Source organism: Zonotrichia leucophrys, chromosome 20, assembly GCF_028769735.1.
Source record: "Zonotrichia leucophrys gambelii isolate GWCS_2022_RI chromosome 20, RI_Zleu_2.0, whole genome shotgun sequence".
Lineage (NCBI taxonomy): Eukaryota > Metazoa > Chordata > Aves > Passeriformes > Passerellidae > Zonotrichia > Zonotrichia leucophrys.
Window position 1 is genome coordinate 2846698 of NC_088189.1, and position 12144 is coordinate 2858841.

At 49.7% G+C, this 12144-nt stretch overlaps 1 protein-coding gene across 3 annotated transcripts in view; it reads right to left on the reverse strand.

The window, feature by feature from the left end:
• Positions 1 to 12144, reverse strand: part of PMEPA1 (prostate transmembrane protein, androgen induced 1) — a 39576-nt gene that overhangs the window by 7126 nt on the left and 20306 nt on the right. The window lies entirely within an intron of this gene.

The following is a 12144-nucleotide window of genomic DNA, read 5'->3' on the forward strand; positions in this document are numbered from 1 at the left end:
GCAGCACAGACTGGACTTCCCAAAGACCTCCTGGGTGTCACAAAGCCAGGAGCATCCCAGTGCCTCACGTGTCTCTCTTGGGGCTGCAGAGCCATGACCAACAGAATTCATCCCAATGAAACAGTTCAGCTAAATTTCTGCATTTCTCTTCCCATCACCACTACTCCTTCCTGCGGGGAGGCCAGGACTGAGCCCTCCTCGACACATCCCTGCACATCACACATTCCCTCTGTCCCAGGGTCAGACAGGGGTGGCCCAGGGCACAGCCCAGCCCAGCAGCAGTGGCAGCCCCCATTTCCCAGGCTGCCCACCCACCAGAGGAAGCAGAAGCAGGGGGGCAGAGCTCCTGCCTTGGGCTGAGATGCCAGATGGGTGCCATGCTCTGCCAGGGAGCCACATCCCACAGCTCCAGACAGCTCAGGGCTCGGCCAGCTGACAGTGGCAGCCTGAGTGGCTTCAACTGGCAGAAAGGAAAACTGCCAGAACCCCTCCAAACAAACACAACAAGCAAACAACAGACTATCCAGCTAACTCTGCAGACACTTGGCAGGAGGCAGGCAGTGAGGAGTCGCTCCTAAAATTTCCTAAGGAAATAATTCCTCACACCTCTCTGAGGCTTAGGAAAATTGAGCACTGGAGGCAAACATTGTGCTGGGTCATTATTTCCATGAATTTGGTGCCCAGGGAGTACATGCCATTCCCAAACTGCTCAGTCACTCCCCTCATTCCCCTTCAGGCCAGCAGTGCCCAGGACTGGGCAGCAGCAACTCCAGTGCCCAGCACAAAGGAGGGGCCAGACAGCAAAATTCAATCATTCTGGGGATTTACAGCTTGTTTGCTTCTCAGCAGCGACAGCTATAAAATCCAGTTTGGGAAAGCCGTGCCCTAAGCTATCATGGATGCTGCCATCTATATTTAATCTATACAGACACACACATATATATCTGCAGGCACATAGCAAGGCCCATCAGACCTCAAAGGGCACCACTCACACCAGCTGGGGTGGCTTCTGCTGAGTCAGGCAAATTTATTAGGTTTTTTTGTTTTTTTTTTTTTTTAATGGAAAGTTTTCTCCTGACAGGTGGCATCTGAGTGCCAGTAAAAGCAAATAAATGTCAAGAAAACAGTCCAGGTGGTGAGTGCTGCCAGTTACCTTGGAGCTCTTTCTGCTAAACAGCAGCTATTTCTGCCACTGCCCAAAATGCTCCACCAGCTCTGCCCACTGCCTGCAGAAAGCAGAATTATGCCTTGAAAGCAGGAGCCTTATCTGGCACTTAGAGCTGGATGGGTGAGGGACTTTGAGCCCAGATCCTTCCAGCACCCCTAAAATGGAGCTGCCTCTCCTCTGGAAGGTTGCACACAGGGTGGGAAGAGAGGGATTAAAAGCCAAACATTGTACAGGAGTTTTGCCTTAAAAATGCTAGATAAGCTCTGGGTCTTTCACATCAACCCAAACAAGTCACCCAGTGCCACTGTGAGAGGAACAGCATGGAAGAAAACCAAATCCCATAAATTTGATCCAGCTCCAAAGCAGCACAGCTCATCTGTGGGACCCAAAAGCTGCCCCTGTGCTGGAGGAACTGGCTGGAACAGGGCCCATCTCTTGCACAAATCATTATGGAAAAGAAAAAAGTAAGCAAAAAAACCCCTAAATGTTTTTAAGAAGATGAGTCACTTCAGCCTCAAAATGCAGCATGTGCTTTGGCCATGGTAAGAAAACACAAGAAAAAGTATAAATGAAGCTGGTGATGGAAAACTTCCTTTTCTGTTAAAAAGGGTTATATTTCTAAAGAAAAACAAGGCCAAAGTAGCAATAAAGGAAAGTTCCTTTGCTAGGACAAGAGATGCCTTAAATGAACCAAACCTTGCTAAATTGCTCCTGATGCTTCAGTGACACAGGTGAAGTTTTGGCCCAGGAAATTCCTTCCCAGGAAGGAACACACAAGGTGTGCCCTTACAAATGACCTAAACCAGAATTCCTGCACACACAGACACAGAACCAGCAGAGCCTGAAGCAGAAGAAAGGATGGGAATTCCATCAGCATCTGGGACAACACACCAGTGTCTCATCCACGCTCAGTGCCCTGGGACTGCTGTAACTGGGGATTACAGGCAGAGGTGCCCCAGGATGATCACCAGAACAAAGGGGATGCTGCTTTCCAGCTGGGATGCTCCTCCTGCCCCATCCCTACCCCAAGCCCAGGCTCTGAGCAGCAGCCCAGCCTTACCATGCCCAGCAGCAAACCCATCCTGCTTTAATCCCAAGAACACTCAGGTTGCCCAATCTGGCCTTTGGAAAAAATAAAATAAAAGTCAAACCAAACAAACCACCCCCCCTACACACACACACACACACACACTCAATTTGTGCTTTTCATGTTTCAAGAGACTCATATCCACTCGAGGCACCAAAGTTTCTGCCAGCTCTCCCTCTGTTTTAACTTGTCTTCACGGGCTTCTTTTCTGCAGAAGGGAAAACAAACCCAACACACTGGAAAGCTGGATATGCTCAGTAAGATTTTTATCCAAGCAGCTCAGTCAAACTAATGAAGAAAGATCATTAAAAACCCAAAGTTTGAGTTAATATGCTATTATACAAGTGCAATTCAGCTGCTATGCTAATAAAAAGCCTTTGGGGAATGAAAAACAAGCCAAACTGCAAAGCACATAATTTATAATTCTACTGGTATTCTTAAAAACACACACACAACAAAACAAGAAAAAAAATACTCAACACATTTTGTATTTGGCTTCCTAATCATTGTCACTTTTCAATTAGAAGAGACCTCATTCCATTTCTCTCTGTAATTTTCCCCAAGGGAAGTGTTATAAATGCACTAGGCTTTACAAGATGGGCATATTCCGCCTCCAAATGCAAAGCAAGGTCACACTAATTTAATTTTGCATAATTTTTATTCCAGAATACGTTTCAAACTAACAGGTTCAGACATCACATTGAAGTGACACAACCTGCTTTTCCGTGTTTTCCGTCTAGACGCGGCAGCTCCGGGAGCCGGGCGCCGTGCGTGCAGCCCTTCTGCAAGTCAGCACTTCCCTCAGCACCCCAAAACGGGCTGTTCGTGACCAAGGAGAGCACTTGTCACCTCCCATTCCTCATCTTCACTGCTCACTTGCCACTTCAAGCCACGCATGGCCTCGGACAAGGGGGCTGTGGAGATGTATGAATGAGAGATGGGCACTCTGCGCTTCCACAGCCTGTGCACTCCACTCCCCTGTATTTACAGGAAGCTCTTGCTGCCCTGTCACAGACATCTTTTATGGAAAATCCTTTCCTTAGGATTTTTCCTCCTGAGAAGCTGGGAGGCCTCAGGAACAAAATGTAAACAATGATTATCTGCTGCTGTGGAATGCAACAGGTGCATCTGGGATTGGTCTCATGTGGTTGTTTCTAATTAATGGCCAATCACAGTGTCCGAGACACAAGCCTTTGTTATTCATTCTTTCTTTTTCTGTTCTTAGCTAGTCTTCTGATGAAGTCCTTTCTTCTATTCTTTTAGTATAGTTTTAATATAATATATATGATTAAGTAATAAATCAAGCCTTCTGAAACATGGAGTCATCTCTTCCCTCATCCTCACACCCCTGTGAACACGGTCACACTGCCCACCCTGCTGCCCAGTCACCAGGACCATGAAGCTCTGGAGTGTCTCAGATTTCTGGATTTATGTGTGGGTCCCTCACTGAGGGCTGGCATGCTGCAGACCCTGCTCACAGCTCCACAGGAGATGCTGCAGGAAGGAGCACCTGGGAGCTTCCCAGAGTCCTTACAAACAGAACACTGGCACCCACAAAATACTGGCACCCACAGGTTCAAATTAATTAATATATTTACAAGGACAGAGAGTGATTTGAGTCAATGGTGATGCTGGGAGCACCCTTACAGCCGCAGGGGAGGTGAGGCTGGGTTACACTTTAAATGCATTGCCTTGCCTTTTACAGCTACATTTCAGTTCATAAAATGCTTCCTATAAACTTTATTAATGCCCTTCCTTCCACACAGAGTTTCTCTGCAGAAGACAAACTCTCCAAACCACCACAAGTATAAAGGAGGAAAAAAAACCCCAAACCAAAACCTGTATTTTGCTGCAATCATTCCACACAATCCAGCATCATTTACAGGTGGACAGAACAGCTTAGAGGCAAGGTCCCAGCCAAGATGACCTGGGCTTTCAGCCAGGTATAACACACATCTGCAGGTCAAACCAGTCATCCCTGAGCTTCAATTACAATTTCTGTAGGTACTGGAATTGTGTATCATGTGAGAAGTGACGAGAAAAAGTGAAATTACTCAAGAGATAACAGCTAAGATGAAGGAATGTAGCTGCACTAGCCATAACTCCTAAGGAAAAAAGTTGAAAAAAACCTCACACTCTTAACACACTCACTTTCTTACACACTCTCTCTTACAAACTCTCACACACTCTTACACATTTTTACACACACACATATACACTCATTAAAGAGTGTTCTCCCTTTCAGAGGCTGTGGACAGCAGAGAAGAGAAGAGATGAAAGAACAAAGAACTTCAGATGGCAGATTACTCACCCTCGCTCATCTGCTGGGTCATCTCAGAAACAATCAGAGCAGGCAAAGTCATTACTGCACTATTTTTGTATTAGCATCTGCTACATTTGTCTTCTAATACCCCCATAAAACCAGATAGAAGGGCCCATCAGATTGTCAACAATTGTGTTTGTTTACAAGGGAGCAGGGGAAGATACAGAATATGATCTCAATATTGATAGTGCTGCTGCTGGCACTGACTGGCAGCACCTTGAAGCTGCAGCAACAGCAAAGGAAGCAGGATCAGGCCTGTGACAACAGGCAGGACAGCAGGGAATAGATAATTTTGGGCCTGTTTCATGCATCATCAGTACAGTTAACAGCTGAACTTCATTGATTCAGCACAGTCAATCCTGATGCAGTGAGCAGAAATGATACTGTGCAAGGCTGTGAGGACAGGCTGAGATGGGGCAGGAGGGCAGGGAGCAAGTGAGACTCAGAAAAGGAGCCAGTTGAAATAAAAACATTGCTGGAAAACAGGGGATAGAGCCTCAAGAAGTCCTGTTCAAGTCAAGAAGTGCCAAGCTTTGGGCTGTAACTGTGTTTAATATAGTTCTTTTTTTTCAGATGTCACCCAGGTAATCAAGCATCACATCCTCTGAGTCACTGGCAGATGATGGCCTTATCCTCCCACCCCCATTTTTGTTTGTTTTAAAGGAAACAGCCTTATTTCATGCTTAATAGTCACAGAAATATCACACTGCTTGGGCCTCAGAACATTTTTTGGTGCTTAAAAACCAAAGCAACTGTCCTGGCTGCACCACTGGGCCTGTTTTCAGAAGGTGACCTTCCTGAGCTCACCCAGCTTGGTGGCAGCTGCAGGAGTGGGACACACATCCAAGGGCCAGAGGGGCAGGATCAGCATGGCAGAACTCAGCTTTTAGAGGGAAATGGCAAATGTGAGAGCTGGGGTCAGCAGCTCTGTCAGCCAGGACGCTCTGGGCTCTGAGCAGAGACCTGTCAGCCGGACACTTGTTTAGAGAAACTCCTGGAGACATGAAACAGCTCCCTCAGAGCAGGGAGAACTAACAAGGTTCTTTGGGACACACCAGCTCTCTGAAATCTTGCTTATGCCAACCCCTTCTCTCTTTTCTCTGCCTACTTCTTTCACCCTCCCCTTTTCCAGGATTTTTAGATGAGGTATTTCACACACAGTCAGGCTGATCCCAGCCTACCGAGATGACTGGAAAGAGTACATGGCTTTTGAAGTTACTCCCAGGGTGAGAACAGCTGAACTGGATTAAAAGAATAAAGTCATTTTGATTTTGCACTTAAAAGACAGGTAAATTTGCTTGCTCACTAGAAAAGGTTGAGCAGAGCTCATGGCCCCCACCAAGCTGAGCAGATCCAAAACACCTCCTGCTTCCCAAGAGGAAGCACAATAGCATCAGGCCTGGATGGTGTTTGGGCAGGGGGGAGGGCAGAACATCACCCATCCCTTTGAACAAGGGCACCAAGAGAGAGGGACACAAGAACAAGATTTTACCATCTGCAGTCATAAATAGCCTGGGCCAGGAAAAACATCTACCAAATAATGAGTGAAAAAACACAGCACACAATATCCGGATCAAACCCCACCAGCTGACCCTGAAAGACCAAACAGGTTTTGTTTGTCAGGGGTATTTCTAACAGCCAGTAAAAATAAACACATTAATAAATAAGTATTTTCGTATGCCCTGGAAACACTCCTGATCAATATGTGGCTTGCTACTGTAGAGGTTTTTTTTTTCCTTCCACCCAGCAGAAACTCATGACAAAGGAAAGCACATCTCATTTATGAACTTAGCTATAAATACTTTTGCTAACTGCCATTTAGGAATTTCATTTCCTGCTTGAGCAAGTCCTGTTGAAAGAGGCAATTACCAAATTTGTTTCTAGTTATAGAAATAGATGTTTGTCGCTGCCCACATCTGTTTCGACAGACAAATTGCCAGACGCGGACGCTCCAAGGAGAGCAAGTGCTCCACGCAGGGAGGGCTTTGCCCCCTCTCCAGAAAGCAAATGGCAATTACAGGGATTGGGTTTCTGATTCCAGCTTCCTCCCAGCCCTGTCTCCCACTGCAAGGGATGCCTGGTGCTGACAGGGCACCTGCAGCCTCCCTCAGCTGCATCACGGAGCTGCTCCCTCCTCCTGCTGCCACGGGGACACCCAGGAATGGGGGATGCATTTGTCACCCAGAGCAGCACAACAGGGAGCCTTGGATGCTGCAGGTCACGAGGAGCCAGCAGGCTGCACTTGCTGTGCACACAGAAAGGAGCATGGCAGGGAGATGGCACAGGCTGTCCTGCTCTGTGTGTGACACAGCGGGGACGGCACGGGGGTGTGCAGATGGGGGTTTGTGGATGCCATCAGCATCAGACACAGCCTCTCCCAGCTGAACAAATGCTGAATACACCACGTTTCACCAGGCATCTCTCCACCCTGGCTGTCCCCCAGAAAGTTTCCATTTCCACTTATTCTTGGGGAAACCATCCACTGGTCAATTCCCAGTGTGCCCAGACACGACCCTGTCAGAGCCCAGAGCAGCTCCAGGTGCCCCAGTACCACCCAGCCCCTGTCACAGTGCCCAGACACGACCCTGTCAGAGCCCAGAGCAGCTCCAGGTGCCCCAGTGCCACCCAGCCCCTGTCACAGTGCCCAGACACGACCCTGTCAGAGCCCAGAGCAGCTCCAGGTGCCCCAGTGCCACCCAGCCCCTGTCACAGTGCCCAGCAAGTCCTGTGGGACCAGTGCTCCTGCAGGGGCACCTCGAGTGAGACAGAGACAGCAGCAGTGCCTGTGCCTCGCTGCCACAAGCACGGCACCCATCAACTCACACCCAGCACCCCGCTCAGGGACACAACTGAGGTGCAGAAAAGCCACAAACCAGCCCAAACTGCAGCTGGGTAACCTGTGCTCTTCCTGCATTTCTACTCCATGCCAGCATGGCTCCCTCGCACCACCTCCCTTATCAACCAGCACGTCCCCAAGGAGCCCCTTGACATTTGGGAACGGTTTTGGGACCCTGCCGTGCCCCTGTCCCGAGGCTGCAGCTCCCCCAGGGGCTCCAGGACACGCAGGCCCGGGCAGCAGTGCCACAGCGGCTGCCCTGGCTCGCAGACGGGTGTTGAAACCCAGATTGAGCAAGCTGGCCAAAGCCACACGGGTCACGACAGGGCTGCAACTGCGACCGGATTTCCTCAGCACGGTCCAGGGCCAAAAAACGGGAAACACTCCCTGCCCTGCCTCTTCCCAAGCACCCAGTTATCATCTGTGCCACTCTGCAGCTCCCGCTCGCCAGAGGAGTGACCTTTCACAAGGCAAGTTACTCCCAGGGAACAAGGACAATCTTAAGTTACAGGCAAAATTATGCATTGCAGGGAAAAAATATGCAAAATGCATGCAAATGCCCAGACAAGGTACACTGTGTCTGGTCACTGCAGGATTCAAGTTCAGTTCTTGAACTGGACTGAACTGGTCGCTGCCACCAGATGGGAGCGAATGCATGTGCACACTCTCACAGAGATGTGAAAAAAATTGTATTTTTATATATATATATATATATATATATATATACACACACACCAGAGTGAATGGGGGAGGTGAGTACAACCGCCCCAAATCTGACAAAATTAAAGGTAATAAATTTACTTCCACCTCAGCTGCAGCAACAGCCTGAGAAAGGTTTTACCTCCCACAGCAGATCTGCTGGGAAGTCTGTTTCATTGGGGGGTTCTGCATGTGCAGGTTTTAGGGCGCACACAAAGAGAAAGGCCAGGCACAGATGGGGATTGGGGCCAAGAACAGGGCTGGGCTCACCTGCCCTTCCTGAACATCCTCATCCTGGAGTTCCCTGCAATCCCCAAGAAACCAAATCCCCATCCCAGGGTGCTCTGCATCCCCGAGCATCCCCATCTCCATCCCTATCCCGGGGTGCTCTGCCGCTTTTCCCAAGCATCCCTACCCCCATCCTGGGGTGCTTTGCCTCTTCCCTGAGCATCCCCATCCCAGGGATCTCTGCCATCCCAAGCATCCCCATCCCCATCCCGGGGATCCCTGCCATCCCTGAGCATCCCCATCCCGGGAATCCCTGCCATCCCGAGCATCCCCATCCCGGGGATCCCTGCCATCCCAGAGCATCCCCATCCCAGGGATCTCTGCCATCCCAAGCATCCCCATCCCGGGGATCCCTGCCATCCCCAAACATCCCCATCCCGGGTATCCCTGCCATCCCCAAACATCCCCATCCCGGGGATCTCTGCCATCCCCGAGCATCCCCATCCCGGGGATCCCTGCCATCCCAGAGCATCCCCATCCCGGGGATCCCTGCCATCCCAGAGCATCCCCATCCCGGGGATCTCTGCCATCCCAGAGCATCCCCATCCCGGGGATCTCTGCCTTCCCCAAACATCCCCATCCCGGGGATCTCTGCCCTCCCCAAACATCCCCATCCCGGAGATCCCTGCCCTCCCTGAGCATCCCCATCCCCATCCCGGGGATCCCTGCCCTCCCTGAGCATCCCCATCCCGGGGATCCCTGCCCTCCCTGAGCATCCCCATCCCCATCCCGGAGATCCCTGCCCTCCCTGAGCATCCCCATCCCCATCCCGGGGATCCCTACCCTCCCTGAGCATCCCCATCCCAGGGATCTCTGCCGTCCCGAGCATCCCCATCCCGGCCCATCTGCGTCCCTCCTGCCGCCCCATTGTCCCGCTCCCCCGTCCCATCCCCAGATCCACGGGGCAGGGGGGCTGCGGGGAGCCGACCCGCGGGTCAGCGCCCACAAAGGGCTCGGGGGAGGCGGCAGAGCCCCGGCTGGCCCACGCCGGCCCCGCCACCTGCCCGGCCCGGGATGGGGCTGCGGGATGCGGGCGGCAGCTGCCCCGCACCGGGGCGGGAGAGGGCACAGCACCGACGGGAGGATTATCCACGGACACAGCCTGTCCCCTTTTCACTGCGTTCAACAATAAAGCAGTAGCTATAGCAACGGGGTTAATTAATGCATCGATTTGCATAACTAAAACTCCGCACCCATTGAAAGCCCCGCCGATGTGGTCGCTGTGCGGGGACAGGGCTGCGGGGACACCCCCGGACACCCAGAGCCATCCCCTCCCGCACCTCCATCCCCGGCAAGCGTCTGCACGCCAGCATGGGGAAAAGAGCAGGAAAACGGGGGCCGAAGCGTCCTTCAAAAAAATAAAACTGAGGGAAAAAGTGATTTTCAGGGATGGAGGGAGCAAAGCGCATTCCGAGGCAGAGGGGGTAAGGAGATAGGCAATGTAAAGGTTTCAGACTATCGTATAACCAGAGGGGGAAATGTCTTCTCACCACAAACATGCATCTGCATGATGTCTAGACAGTCATAAAAAGGGCAATTAAAGTACTGCAGGCTGCAGTAAGCCAATGTCTCCTCTCCCAGTCTAAACAGTTGAAACATACTGCACGAACTTGGAAAAAAAAATATAGGATAGAGAGAGAGAAAAAAAAAACAAGTTTGTAAGGAAAAATGTTTTGAAATTCAGCTTTAAATAAGCCAGTAAATTAATTCAACCTTGTCACATCTCTGCCTTATAACATATCAAATATTCCGCCTGCGTCCTGTCTAGACTGCGATAACAAAGGGCATTTAAAGCCCTGCAAGATGCGCTGACAGAGTGGCCATTTAAAGACGCAGTATTGCTTTCTCCATCTAAAACGATTTGTCAGATGGAGTTAAAATGAAAATGATAAGTAATCACTCTGGTTCACAACCATTTCAAAAGGAAAAAAAACCACAAAACCCCCACAGCTCAAAGATATAAATCCCACTAAAATCATTCCAATGTATCATTCCAGTGGGATTTGTCTGGCCTCTTTTTTTATGGCATTTGCTTTTTTTTTTTTAAATTTATTTTATTAATCTGAGATGTCAGTGGCTTTCTGCAGCACATGCATTTCTAAACAGGAGTGTATTAAGTTTGAAAAAGCCAGCTCCAAGTTTTAACTGATTTATTGCCATAAAATGATGACTCCTGGAGAAACAGTATTATAACCCCAGGGGTTAACAACACCGAAAAGAAATTTTTTGGTTTTATTTACTTAGAAATAAAAGAATAAACTGTATCACATGAGAAAAACTGGCCAGTCCCTATCACTGACACAGCTGAGCCTGCTCAGTCCCAGTCCTCAGGAATGCAAAAAAGAAAAGAAAGTTAAAGCGAACTGTGTGGGTGTTCAGAGTGTTGGGTTTTTTACAGAGAAAGGATAGTTTTCTGGAAAAAAAAAAATATATAATCCTAACACAAGAAACACTCTCCTTCCTCTCTGAACTTTAGCAATTGTTGAAGAACCAAAAAACCTCAAAATAAAATACAGAGGCAAAATCACTGATGTGCTGAACAGGACGGGAAACGCTGCCGTGACAGGGCCAGGCCACAGGCACTGCAGGCCAACACTTCCACCCCAGGGCAAGACTGGCCTGAGACTGCTGTGCTGTGACATGGCACAGCCAAGTGTCCCTGGCACGGCCCTGTGCCCAGCCCTGGGCCCAATTCACTGCCCAGTCCCTTCCACAGGGCAGGGTCACGGTGGGAGCCACCCCTGGCAGTCCAGAACCAGCCTGAATCCAGCTCCTCTCTGCTCCTCACCCTGTGACATCCCACCACCACCTCATCTGCACCTCCCTCTGTCTCCCAACCCTTGTTTCTTAATTATTATTTTAATAAGACTGTTTCCAACTTCATTGTTCATTCCGCAATAGCCCAAGGGCTACAACTGTTCATTAGACAGAATTTCTGCTTTAATTGCACTGACACAGATGTGTAGGTTATCTGGAAGAAATTACCAAAATGAGCAGTAAAGAATGGGGCTGGATGCTTTTCTTCCCTTACAGAGAGTTTAATGTACCATTATTTCCCCCCACGCCCTGTACGAGCAGCACCATTCGCTGCACTGTGGGCTTGCAGAGGAATCAACCCCAAACTTCTGCACACAGGTGCACCAGGATTCCCACAGGGACAGGTCTGGGGGCTCTGTGGTCTCCACCACTGCTGGTGGGATGGTCTGTGTCCCCCTCATGTCCCCCAGGCAGCACAAATCAGTGACATCCCCCTGAGAGTGCATGTGGACCACAGATAAAGCTTTGGGGAAGAAGCTGGGCCACCACAGCTAAATGTGCCCGTCCCTGCCTGTGCCAGGACTGGGGTGGGAAACAGGCTCCCCTGGTCCATCCTCACCCTCTGAAAAGAAGAAACACCAAAAAATTGTCACTACTTCTGCTCAACAGTGCCTGGGCTTTGAACCCACCATGGCCGTGCAGCTGTCAAATCAGCCAGGGAGTTCACATGAACTTCCTCTGCAATTCATGTTGGCAAGAGCCAGACACATAATAGCCCTGGATTCAGGGAGAAAGAGCTGCCAGCATTATTGCTATTTAAAACCTCTATCTGAGCCTCATAGACTCGTTCTTCACACACGATACAAACACACACACACACACACAAAATGCAGAAGTGAGCCAGATCCAGAAGCATTTCACTTCACCAAGACCAGTGCCTAACAGCAATTTCAGGTTTTGGCTCCCTGTGACTATTTAATAGATTT